This window comes from Anabrus simplex, chromosome 7 (assembly GCF_040414725.1).
Source record: "Anabrus simplex isolate iqAnaSimp1 chromosome 7, ASM4041472v1, whole genome shotgun sequence".
NCBI classification, from domain to species: domain Eukaryota; kingdom Metazoa; phylum Arthropoda; class Insecta; order Orthoptera; family Tettigoniidae; genus Anabrus; species Anabrus simplex.
This window is the reverse complement of record NC_090271.1, coordinates 273,695,305-273,708,862: the sequence shown is the minus strand read 5'-3', so window position 1 is coordinate 273,708,862 and position 13,558 is coordinate 273,695,305. Positions and strand designations below refer to the sequence as shown.

The window sequence follows — 13,558 nt, the reverse complement described above, 5'->3', positions numbered from 1 at the left end:
TATAGATGTAATTTTGTCTAAGGCATTTAATTTAAAGGATTTATTACACGTGCTGATGGAGCAACGCAAGTACTGCCCCCCATCTAGACTGATATTTCATCCTCATTCCACATAGGACAAATTTCGGCTCGCTGTAAACCAGCTTGAAGTTCGCATGTAAGACACGAGATGACACCACTGTACTGAGGCGTTGTTATACACACAACTTCCACTGAAATCTCAATTTTCAAAAAATTGATGGTTACATCCTTATTCCAGTGAAGTCTTCAATTTTAAACAAAAATTTATTCCACGACCGCAATCAGCGAATAGCCGCAATATTTACTAATGCGTGTTATCGTAAATGAAAACCTTCTTCTAAGAGTCAAAAATGACGAGATCAAACATTGGTTTATTACGATATAAAGTGACCGTACACATCTTCTCACTTTTCATTACCAGACATCAGCAGTATCTGTTTCAGTATTTCAGATACTGGTGGTATTAGTAAGAAACGCTATGTACGATGCGATGAATTATCCATAAAGGGTATTTCTGGAAAATGTCGTACAAACAACTTTCACGCCTGAAAAGTGGATAAGAGTGTGTTTCTTCTTTTGACTAATATTATGAAATACTCTGTAAGAAATTTATCGATTCATTTTTAAATTTCTTAGCTAAAATTGTATAATAATAATAATAATATACATATAATAATACGGAGGTTGACTCATAAGCTCATTGCAACTACTTTCTGTCCCCCGAAGACGTGTTAACACTGAAAATCTAGGTATATACTTTTGAAAGTATATGAAATGTATTTTGAAGATGATCACCCCTCAGTATCGGTTGTTTTGTCACATCATCACGTTATGGAAGTAAGCAAAGCAAAGTAATGTTGATGGCTTTGGGTGTGGGAGGTCTTACCACACCCTCCTCATTGCCTTGATCGTAGTCCTCATTATGTCCGTCCCATTCCTAAACTGAAGAAGCCCTTACGTGGGAAGTGTTTGCCTACACACAAGACATCGTAACTCTAGTTCAGCTCGATGTAGCACACATCAACGAGTCTCACGTGGCCGATAGTGTTCTTCATCGTCCACATTGGTGGTAACAAAGCGTGGGTTACCTAAGTTACTACCTTAAACACCTTGTAGATGAATAAACTGATGAATTCAAGTGTCATGCTTGTTTGCTCCATCCTTTGAAAGAGTAATATTCATGCCCCATCTGGTGGCACCTTTACGAAGCACTTTTTCAAACGTTGTATACTAAATCTCCAGTGCGGACACTTTTCCGGCAGACAAATACAGTTGCTTTGACTTACGAATAAGACCCCGAAATAAATGATAATCATTTGGCCTCAGCTACAATTTATAAGCAATTTGATTTGAGACAATTTAGGTTGGTTGAACGTCTATATCAATATTCCATCCTTACTCTATCAGATAAGAGAGAAATGGGTATCATTTGGGCGATGGCTGACTTTTTATTATCTGATTATGTCTTCTACTTCATCTTCCTCTTTACGACGAGGCCTATTAGGTACGACGTGTCAAATTATATTCATTCTTCCTTCTTCTTTCATCTTCCATTCTTTCCAGTGAATGAATTGGCGTATGGCGTTTAGTGCCGAGAGTGTCCGAAGTTCAGGTCTTTTGATTTGACGCCCGTAGGCGACCAGCGCTTCGTGACGGTAATTAAATGATGATGAAGGCGACGCGTACACCAAGCGCCGGTGCCAGCGAAATTAACCAATGATGGCTAAAATACCCAACCCTAGCGGGAATTGAACCCGGGACCCCGTGAATAAAAGGCCAGCACGCTAACAATTTAGCCATAGAGCCGAACATTCTTTGCTGTATTTCTTCATCGTTGCACTATGTTTTATTCTTCTCTCCTCAGACCACTTTGGACCGGGTTTCCTTTTCATTCATAATCATCATCCTAAACCATCTCCAGTTTCCCGGGTGTGGTATATGAGCCTCCTCCATCTCATCCTGTCCTTGTACCATTCTTCCTCCACCAACTTGTCCCAATCATGACCTCTCAGCAGTACATCGCTCTTAACTAAATCTATCCATTTCCTTCGTGGCCTTCCCACGGGTCGTCTTCCTTCTACTTTTCTGTCAAATTCCTTCCTTGCAGTTCTGTTTACTGGCATCCTCTTTATGTGTCCAAACCACTTCAATCTTGATATCTGAATCTTATTGAGGAGAGAATCATCTATTCCTACTTCTTCTCTAATTTTCTCATTCATAATCTTGTCTTTCCTGGTTTTCTGGATCATAGTGCGTAGGAATTTCATTTCAGCTGCCTGAAGTTTGGAATTATCTCTATTGGTCAGTGTTGTGGTTTCGTAACTGTATGTAAGAATTGGTGTATAATAGGACTTGTACAATGTCATTTTTGTTTTCATGGGTATTTGCTCATCCCACAGCAGGTGTCTTACCTGGTGGTAAAATTTTCATTATTCCTTAGAATCCTTCAATTTTCAAAATTTTGCTTTTTAGAAATCTTTCTATAATTTCCTCTTCTCTTATTTAATTTCTTCCTAATTCTTTCTTTGTTCTTATTTATCCAGCTAGTTGTTCACTTTATCTCCTAAAGGTACTTGAATAAATGTGTTGTCAATCTGTTATTATCCATTCTATAGATATGTCCAAAAAATAGCAATCTCCTTTTTCTTATATATTTCTTTTATATTTTACATATTCTTGTATATTTCCTTCTTACTTTTTTCCGTTGTTCTGTTGCTTTCATTGGTCCTAAGATTTTTCTCATGATTCTTCATTGAACTACTTGCAGTTAATCTGAATTATAGTTCAAAACTACCAATATGTTTTAGTGCCTTATTTCAACATTTTTAGATAAGCATTTCCTGTTATCAAAATTCTTAGTGATGCTAAATGCTGTGTAACTATTCTTCTACAGAAGATTTTTCTAAACCATTTACTTGAGTTATTTCTGCCACGTATTTGAATGTCTTTACTTTCTCTATTCGACCAATATGTGCTGTCAACAAAATTGAGCGAAATTTATGTTTGTAAATTTATTTTTTCTCTTTCGTTTACAGAAATTCTCATTTGTGTGTTTTTTGTTGTTATTTATTCCATGGTATTTATTTGTGTTGTTGCAGCTGTCAGGCTCTCTGAAAGCACAACAAAATCATCTGCAAATGCGAGGCAATGAATTTCAACATACTTTTTTATTTATTTCCAAACTTATTAGCGAAATTTTATGTTCTATTACGTTTTCATCCTAAATTCTTACAATTTTCTCTAGGATACACTTGAGCAGAATTGGCGATTAACTTGCCGTACACCTGTGTTTATTTGATAGGTTTTGATATTTCACCAATAAATTTTACTTTTGATACTGTGTCCGTAAGTGTTTCCTATATTAGATTTGCTAATTTACACTTCACTCCAAATTAACTAATTTATTTATTCATGTCTTTTTGGGTAAACACCAAATGTGTCACCAGACATAATTTACATAACGACATTGTGTGACCTGGAGTGCCGAATGAACATTTTGAACCCATGTTGATACGTAGTAACGTGAAATGAATACTTTCAGTTTATAAGATATCATTAATTCTGTGATAAAAATAATCGTACTTTTAAAAGTGATATATTCTACGTCTGCAAAAGAACAATGTGTATGAGTCGCGCTTTACCGGACACAGGGCTAAACACCTTAATAATTGTTTATCTTCTAGGAACCGAAGTTTTCCCAAGACTTCTTCTGTCAGGAAAGTAGAAGGGTAATTCAATATTTATTCCCCTCTCTCCAGACTGGTTTTAGAGTTCGTTGGCTACATCTTAGGGAGGCTTAGTAACACGTTAGCTGTTTTCCGATGGCGAAGTATATCAATTATTAGGCGCTGTGAGACGCAGCCAAGAAAAACACTTTACAAGGGCCACGTCCCGTCGATCCGCGAGCCGCGCTGCTGTTCACAGAATGAGAGGTGGATATTTTAGTCATGTTGTGACTTTGTAGTTCGCTGAAGACTGATACAGTGCTTTCCTTACTTCCAAAATAAGCTCACATTATTTAATTCTTCTTAGGTTAGATTAACTCTCCTAGCACATAAGAGTTTTCCTATGGGTCACCATTAGTATCTTGGACCACATACATAATTATGACAATTCCTTACAGTTCTGAGCCCATTCAGATGCAATTTTCATCATAATGTAAACCAGTACTTGTGTCTACAGTGTAGGAGGGTTTGGTTTGGCATCTATTCCGTAGGGTAGAACGAGGCGGAAGATGTGGAGGAATTATAATGAAAGTTGCATGGATTAGTTAGGGGAAATGTAAGATCTTTGACCATGTTTAGAAAAACCCGTTTTATATAGACCTGGTAAATCTTTCATGTTGTAGAGCATAACAAAACAAAGAATAAAGGATGGGCCTATGTGTTGTTTCTGTATACAGCGAGTGGATCACCCAAAATTCGATGTTATTGAAACCACTTTTAAGGCCACTCTCGTAACGGACACTGTTTGATAACAGTGCTCGTACCGGCCGAGTTGGTCATGCGGTTAGAGCCGCGCATCTGTGAGCTTGCATATGGGAGATAGTGAGTTCGAATCCCACTGATGGTGGCCCTGAAGATGGTTTTCCGTGGTTTCCCATTTTCATACCAGGCAAATGCTGGGGCTGTACCTTAAAGACCACTGCCGCGTCCTTCCCACTTCTAGGCCTTCCCTATCCCATCGTCGCCATAATACCTAACTGTGTCAGTGCGACTTAAGGCACATAACAAAAAAAAACAGTGCTCGTCAAATACCATGTGTATGTCTGCTAAGTACGTGTATACCACAGACATACAGTAAATAGACAGGCAGAGCTCTATCACGTAGCATTGTTGGTAATAAATCAAAAGCTTGCGCCCGCCGCCATCTGACCTCACTACATATTCGCTGTAGATATGTAAGTTGCCGTGTTAAGTGAAGCTTTAGTTTTGTTGATTTATGTACATTTTGTAAAATGATATAGCCTTTTGGGCTCATGCCGTGTCAAGAAAATAAGGTGAAATTCTTTATGTTTCGCAGAGAACTTTGCGTCATCAGAAGAACAACTCGACTGTCCACGAAAAAGGCTTCTAAAACAATGAGCATTGAATTTAGACGTTACCCAATAGAAGTTGAAACGGTACGTTCACTAGTCACCAGATGGCTCCCCGGACGCGGTACAGCGCTAGCGTTCGAAGCGGAAGCTGACGGAACCATCAGAATCAGTCTGAGAGATCACATAATATAAAAGGTGTACGCACATATAAAGGTATGGCACTGACAAAAGCCTGGGATGAAACATCTGGCGACGAGGAACGTATATATTTGGAAAACACCGAAACGAAATAACAATAGCGAAGGGACAGGGAAGGGAACTACCTACGTATACCGTTAATGGCTGGCAACCAGGTATTATTTAATTGATAGCCAGTGTCCCTGTTGAAATTGTTAGCTTTCCGTATAATCCTGGACCTGTAGTGTCTAGTGTGAGTAAGAGCTCGAGCATCTTGGAACATGACATCATGACCCGATGATAGAGCGTGCTCAGCTATTGCTGATTTGTCTGGCTGGTTGAGACGAATATTACGTTCATTTTCCTTGATACGAGTACCAAGGGACCGGCATTTTTGGCCAATGTATACTTTCCTGCAAGTACAGGGAATTTCGTGTACACCAGTATGTAAAAGTGGGGCCAATTTGTCCTTGGTTTTATCCAGACTGTGAGCAATTTTAGTGGCGGTGCCAAACACTGTTTTTATATTGTGTTTGAAAAGGACCTTGGCAATTCGATCTGTGTTGTTATGAATGTAAGGCAGGTAAGCAGTTCCCTTCACTTCTTCCTTCTGTGGGCTTTGCGTTGTCGTTTCTCGGGGATGCAGGCTCTATGAATTTGCAAATCGCTGTAGCCATTACCATTGAACATGACTGTGAGTGTGTCCATCTCCACCTGGATATTTCATGGCTCACGAATTCGTCTCGCTCTCTTGGTGAGTGTCGTGAGAATGCCTTGTTTTTGTGCTGGATGGTGGTGAGAATCTGCATGAAGATAGCGATTTGTGTGGGTAGGCTGACGATAGACAGTATGTGCTAATGAGCCGTCCGGTTTCTTTCTTACTAGAACATCCAAGAAAGGAAGGCATCTGTCCGACTCCATCTCCACAGTGAATTTAATTACAGGATGTTGCTGATATAGATGGTTTATAAATAGATGAAGGTTCTCAGGACCTTCTGTCCAGACCACACATGTATCATGCTGATAAATAATTTGAAAGAAATAATTGGATATCTCTCACCATTGTCAGTTTATCTGCTGCTGAAGTAAACCATCCTACCACTTCGCGGGCGAATTCCAATGGGCTTTGCGCGGTATTGTTGCTAAATCTGCACTTTGTTTCCAAGTATTCTGTATTTCTTATGCTCTATTTCAAATGATGGTCGACTAATCTTATGACATTATACAGAACAATTACGAGGGAACTCTACGTTTTTTAATGTCCGAGATCTCTTTAGTGACGCTATTTGTAATTAATTTTCTTTCTATTCGAGAGGATGCTGGATTTAAAGTACTGATAACTAACATTGCATACAGTGGCAGTACAAGAATCCACTTTCCTTTTCAAATCTTTAAGACATGGCTCCGTTTATTAGACGCAGTAATATTGTACAGTTGCCTATAATATAATATGGAAGGAAGTAGGTCGATGGTGGATTGGCTACCCCTCATATAGCGAACTCGGGTCAAATTTGGTCAGGCTGGACACGTCCATACGAGCCTGGGCTCGACCTCTAGCCCCGGCTCACGCCTCTACCCTTTGATCTTGGTGTGACTCCTCCTTCAGCAATCCTTCATTACTGTTTCATCCTTCGTTCCCTCCATTCTCCCGAGTGAGCAGGGAACGTTGTCTCGGTCGATACCGCGCTGTCGTGTCGGAGAATTACACAGGAATTGACGGCGCAATTGCTATGTCACTGTCAGAAAGAGAATAGAGTAATGAGCGGATTCGATATCACATGACACAATCTTGCTCAAATGTGTATGAAGAGATTCATTAGATACTTTGAACAAATATCCAAAGTAGAATTTGTTTCATCAACTGTGTTGAACTGTATAGAGAATTGTAACTATATTTTGTATAGTACTCTCATACACAGAATGGATTAATGAAGCTGAAATGGTATCAGCAACTACTGTAAGTTCAACCGTGTATAGAATGACAAATATAATTTTCTAGCATCCTTATGTGATAAATAGGTAAACAAATTTGAAGATGTATCGACAACTAAGATAATTTGTGTACAAATTTGTCAATTTCCTTTTATAGCATCTTTATAACAGAAAAGAATATAAGAAATGTAAGTGGTATCAGCAATTAAGTTGACTGTGCACAGGGTTGTAAATGTATCTTTTAGAGTACCTTATAAATGAACTGCCAGGCGAAGTTGAAGTGGTATCGGCAACTGGAAAGTCCTCTCAGTTTTAATTACGGCGTTGATGGGATGAAAAAACCTTATGGGGATCACTGTAAGTACCTAGGTGTTAGTATAAGGAAAGATCTTGAATGGCATAATTACAAAACGGGATTATAAATAAAGAATACACGCGTCTGGTTATTAGGGTTTTTAGTGGTAGTAGGATGTAAAGGAGAGAGTATACAAGTCTCTGGTAAGGCCATGGTTCCAGTTTATGGGACACTCACCAGGATTACTTGATTCGGGAACTGGAAAAAATCCAAAGGAAAGCAGCACGATCTGTTCTGTGTGATTTACGAAAACAGAGTAGCGTTACGAAAATCTTGCAAGGATTGGGCTGGAAAGACCTGAGAGAACGGAGACGAGCCGCTCGACGAAATGGTATGATTCAAGCTGTCAGTGGAGAGATGGCGTGGAATGATATCAGTAGACGAATACGTTTGAGTGGTGATTTTTTAAGTAGGGAAGATCATAATACGAAGATAAAACTGGAATTCAAGAGGACAAGTTGGGACAAATATTCGTTTATAGGAAGAAGATTTAGTGATTGGAATAATTTACCAAGGGAAATGTGCAATAAATTTCCAAATTCATTACAACCATTTAAGAAACCACTAGGTAAACAACATATAGGAAATCTGCCACCTTGGCGACTGCCCTAAATGCGGATCATTGATTGATTGATTGATTGATTGATTGATTGATTGATTGATTGATTGATTGATTGATTGATTGATTGATTGATTGATTGATTGATTGATTGATTGATTGATTGATTGATAAGATGAACTGCGTGCAGAGTGGTTACCTCTACACTAGTGACCCTGGACAAGCTGTGAGCTTGCGTTCGGGGACGGTGGGTTAGAATCCCAGCCTCGGCAGGCCTGAAGACGCTTTTCCGTGGTTTCCCATTTCCACACCAAGCAAGCGCTGGGGCGGTGCCTTAATTAAGGCCACGGACACTTACTTTCCCATCCTAGCGTCGCCGATATCCTTCGATGTGTGACGTTAAACCACTAGCAAGAACAAAGTGGATGGTTATGAAGCTGTACTTCTTAAAACAATAACCACTACCACCGAAGTTAGTCGATCAATAGTGTCAGTATCATAATTCAGGTGGATGATGGATAGTGGATCATGTCCATTTCCTTAGCTAGATTGTTTGTGTAGTGGTTTTGGTTCAGAGGGCTTGGGTTCCAAACCCGAGCAAGTTGGGGATTTTAACTGTATGTGGCTAATTACTCTTACTTGGTGACTTGTGGTCTTTATTCGTTTTAATACACAACGCTACACTACCAATAACTATTGAAACACGCAATGGTGAATACATTTCTCCTCACAGGTTTGTCGTCAGGAAGGGCATCGGGTCGCAAAACTAGGCGAAAGCACAAAATTGATGAACCTAAAAATTTGGGGAAAGGCGAGGAAGAATAAAAATAAGAAGGAATACTTTCCTTGGGAAGATCAATTTATTTGTTCTGCTTTGATACAAATATATATACCGCTGGGCTGAGTGGCTCAGACGGTTACGAAGCTGGCGTTCTTAGCTCAAGTTGGCAGGTTCGGTAGATTTACCGGCACGTAAACGAACTGCTCTAAGACAAACTTCCAGGACCTCGGCCTCTACTGAAACAGTAATAATGTAGTTAGTTTAACGTAAAATCATAACATTATTTAACACAATTATACACGTTTGCGTAGAATGTAGGAACTGAACAATGAACAATATCAGGGTACAATGTAAAATGATTTAGGAGACTTTTAAATGTCGCATCATACAAGAATATTCATGGTGAAATTAATAGATTGGGTTACAAATAGAGAGACAAACAATGTCGTGACATTTATACAAATGGAACTAGTATTCACTCCCATTCAGAAAAGTTCCATCACAATTCAGTCAGGGTGATGATTCGGGCACAGATACAAAGCTTGATATATTAAAGAGCATTGCGAAGCTGTAATACAGAATGATTGGTTGAAATCGATCTCTCTTTTTGAATAAAGTGTACAGTTAAAAGAAATGCAGAACAAGTACTCAGGACATGTAGGTTCTGCTTTTATTGCAACTGTTTCCTGTACAGATGGTACTTATCCAAAACGAGATGAAAGACCTTTTTCCGAACGAATAAACTACGACAACTTACTGAACGCATGGAACCAATCCCCGAACGTACAAAGGAGCAATCCTCTCGTGCGAATAAATCACTGCAAAGAGTTTGTGAACAGTACAAGCTAATGAAAAGCAAACTGCAACGAAATGGAAACAAGAGTTGGTGCCAAACACATTGATGATCGCATCAGTGATCAGAGCAATGTATTCGATTATGTGTTTTTTGGTGTCAGTGGAAAGTTTCTCTTTATTCTGTTTTGCAATGGATTCACGCATGAAATCAGAATAAATCAGAATAGAACTACGTATAACTTAGGGTAATCCCGCAGGTTGAGCAGTTATTATGCCTTGTAAGGTGGTTGCAGTTGCCATGTATGGAGAAGTAAACGTTATTGAGGTGGAAGATAGTGCTGTGTGTGGTGAATGAGTTCATGAGTTGGAGGAATGTTGGGGACAGCACAGACACCCAGTACGCGAGCCAAGGAGTTAACCATTTAAGATTAAAATTCCCGAACCGACCGGGAATCCAACCCGTAGTCCTCTGAACCAAAGGCCACTACGCTGATCCTTCAGCCAAGGAGCCGGCCATTGTGATGATGATAATAATAATAATATAGGCCTAATAATAATATAATATTAATAATAATAATATAGAGTGAGATGTACCGTGCGGTTAATGTTGCGTAGTTGTGAGCCTGCATTCTGGAAATGGTGGATTCCAATCCAACTCTCAGCAGCCCTGAAGATCGTTTTCTGTGGTTCCCCATTTTCACACCAGGCAAGTGATGACCCTGTAGTTTAATTAGGACCACGGCCACTACCTTCCTAGTCCTAGCCCTATCCACTCCTTGTGTCGCCGAAAACCTTCGATGTGTTGGTGTAACGTAAAAACACTATAATATAAAGAATAATAATAATAATAATAATAATAATAATAATAATAATAATAATAATAATAATAATAATAATAATAATAAAGTATATACAGTATTTTCAGCGAAACTGAAAGAAAGATAAAATTGAAAAGGTATATGGGACAATTTCACAGGTATATTTTGTTAATACCTTGGAAAAATAATTATTCCTTTGTGATTAGAGTAGTTTGGGCCTCATAACTTCAGAGAACGTTAATACTATACACGTGTAACGTCAAGTAATGTTAAATTGAAATACTTTATTACAAAACAGTTATCCTACCGAAAATTCTACATGCATCAGAAACCTTAACATTAGGAGGTCATTCTAAGATTGCTGATATTTAGAAAGAAGAACGTCAAATCCTTAGAATTTGGATCAAAAGGCGAACTTCAGATCTGTATATTCACACAGATAGTTTGAAATATTTTGGATACATTGCTCGGATGGATAATAATAATAGACTCACAAGAATATTATTCAATGTGATAAATTCCCAAGACCGGAGGATAAATTGGCTGGAAGAAACATGACGGGACCTGAAGGAATTGAACATCGGGGAAGACATCATTAGATATCGAGAAGTCTTCATGATCTCAGTAAATAAACACACATTTATGGAAAAAAAAACTACAGTAGCAGCAGGACTGGTACAAACTGTTCAGAAGAATGGAAGAGGCAACACAGTGAGCTCATGAAGAGATTTTAGAAGAATAGGAAAGCGAAAGTCATCAAGCGGGCATAACGAAATAATAATAATAATAATAATAATAATAATAATAATAATAATAATATAGTCTCAATTGACGTTTAAAAGCAGTTTGACCTGACGCCATTTAGGCCGGTTGCATGATAATTTCTTGTAAATAGAATACAGAATGGACGTTTTCCGGCCCTCAAACATCCTTCAACTTCTGTCGGATTTTAGTCCGCTATCTTAGGAGCCATACGCTGAGACTTCAGTCACCACTGACCTGTATTTAGAGCAGTCACCTACGAGGGAGATTTCCTACCTGTTGTTCACCTATCCATTACTTAAATTTCTTTAAAAAATCGAAAATTTATTAAACATCAGCCACGTTGAATTATTCAAATCCTTAACTCCTCTTCATTAAAAGACATATTAATCCCAATTTTTCTGCTTGAATTCCTACTTAATCTTCATATCGTGATATTTCCTAATTTTTTAAAACACCACCCGAACGTTCTCGTCCACTAATGCCACTCCACGCCATCTCTCCACTGACAGCTCGGAACATACGGCTCAATCGAGCGACTCGTCTGCTTTCTCCCAAGTCTTCCTAGCTCAAACTTTGCAACATTTTCATAACGCTGCTCTTTCTTCGGAATTCAGCCACACTAAATCGAGCTGCTCGTATTTGGCATTTTTCCAGTCCTTGAATCCTGTAATCCTGGTGATGGTCCTATTCATTGGAACCATACTATAGTTGAGGTCTTACCAGAGACTTATATGCCCTCTCCTTTACATACTCACTACAATCCCTAAATACCCTCCATAACGACGTGAAGATGTTTGGAATCTTCATTTACAACCCCATTTATGTGAGCATCCCAATGGACATCTTTCTGTATATTAACACCTAGATACTTACAATGCCCGCATGATGAACTTTCACTCCATCATACCATTGCCTGGTGTCCATCTCACAACACTCTTGACGTCGTTTTAAACACCCTCGCAATATAGTAACTTATTTATTACTTCATACAGTATAACATATTAGACAAAAAGCCTTGCACCTGATTCCAGTCCCTTACTATTATCTAGGTATACTACTATATAAAGAGGTGAAGTTTGTCTGTATGTAATGGCTAATCTAAGGAACTACTGGACTTATTCTAAAAATTATTTTACTAACGTTAAAGTTCATTATCCCTGATGGACATGGGCTGTATTTTATTTTCAAAAAAATCCGAGGGGGAGGCACGGGGTAGATATAAAAATACTAGGCTAATATAGGCGAAATATCGAATTTGTCGTACAAGGACGAGAAAAAGCTCAATTTAAGCCACTTGACGCAAAGAACAAAAGTCGGTAAGCCGTACGGATCCGGAAACCATATTTTGTGGCCCTAAAATCAACCGTTATGGAGATATTGGCTCCATATTACCCCTGCTCTAGGAATCGGATAAATAATAATAATAATAATAATAATAATAATAATAATAATAATAATAATAATAATAATAATAATAATAATAATAATAATAATAATAATAATAATTAACCATGGCAACGTCAGCTTCAGGATTCTTACAGCAGCGAGATTATCTGCAACTAGCAAATGTACCCGTGCTTCGCTACGGTATTCTACATTATATTCGAATATCGAAGTAAGTCCTATACTGTACATGCAATAAATAAGATTGTTTTAAAATTGCATGTCTCTTAGCGTTATGCGAGAAACAGCATGGGGAGTTTCCCATACGTTCTTTCCAATGTAAAGTGTTTGTTACGGATTTGTGATGATAACGGGAGGCTCACCTGCCTACTGCCATTCACAATCCAGCTGGGAATTTTACATAATGATTGCAGGCCCCATTGCCTACTGGGCGGTAACAATCGATTTGGGGAGTTTAGTTACAATGGCAAGCCCTTTTCCTATTCCAGATGGATTAGAGTTAAGGAGTTTTTATTATAATGGCAGGCAACTTCCCTACTACCAGTCTAAATTGAGTTGTGCAGCTATCATTATAATGACACGCCCCTTTTTCCTACTGCCAGCCAGCTTACTGCCAGTCACACCAAGTTGATGTGTTTTCATCAAAATAGCAGGCCACTATGCCTAATACCAGTCCGATTTTATAAGAGTACGTTTGTTTATAATGGCGGGCACTCTTGCCTACAGCTGAACACAATCGGGTAAGGGAGTTTTAAACAAAACTGCATGCTCCCTTGCCTTCTGCAAGTCAAATCGAGAAGTGAATTATTCATTACAATGGTAGGCCTTCCTTACTAATGCCAGTTGCACAGGAGTTGGAGAAGGAACCCGTTTCTACTGCCGGTCAAGGTCGGTGTGGGGAGTACTCATTACAA

At 38.7% G+C, this 13,558-nt stretch overlaps 1 protein-coding gene across 1 annotated transcript in view; it reads left to right on the top strand.

Moving 5' to 3' along the window:
* LOC136877107 (lachesin) overlaps nt 1-13,558 on the top strand; it is a 1,203,705-nt gene that overhangs the window by 308,971 nt on the left and 881,176 nt on the right. The window lies entirely within an intron of this gene.